This window comes from Lupinus angustifolius, chromosome LG06, assembly GCF_001865875.1.
Source record: "Lupinus angustifolius cultivar Tanjil chromosome LG06, LupAngTanjil_v1.0, whole genome shotgun sequence".
Lineage (NCBI taxonomy): Eukaryota > Viridiplantae > Streptophyta > Magnoliopsida > Fabales > Fabaceae > Lupinus > Lupinus angustifolius.
This window is the reverse complement of record NC_032014.1, coordinates 13,579,849-13,580,331: the sequence shown is the minus strand read 5'-3', so window position 1 is coordinate 13,580,331 and position 483 is coordinate 13,579,849.

Sequence of the window (483 nt, the reverse complement as noted above, 5' to 3'; positions counted from 1 at the left end):
ATGAGGATGAGTATGAGGATGAGTATGAGGATGAGGAAGAGGAAAGGATGAGGATGAGAATGAGGATGAGGATAGGATGTGGATGAGGACGAGGATGAGTATAGGATGAGGATGAGGCAGAGGTTGAGGAAGAGGACGAGGATGAGGAACTGGATAGGATGAGTGCGAGATTGAGGACGAGGATGAGAATAGGATGAGGATGAGGATAGGATGGGGATAAGGAGGAGGATGAGGATGAGGATAGGATGGGGATGAGGAAGAGGATCAGGGTGAGGACGAGAATGAGGGTAAGGATAGGATGAGGACGAGGATGACGATAAGATTAGGACGAGGATGAGGATGTGGATAGGATGTGGATTAGGACGAGGATGAGGATAGGATGAGGACGAGAATGAAGATGAGGTTAAGATGAGGATGAGGAAGAGGATGAGAATGAGGATAGGTTGTGAATGAGGATGAGGACGAGAATGAGGATGAGGATGA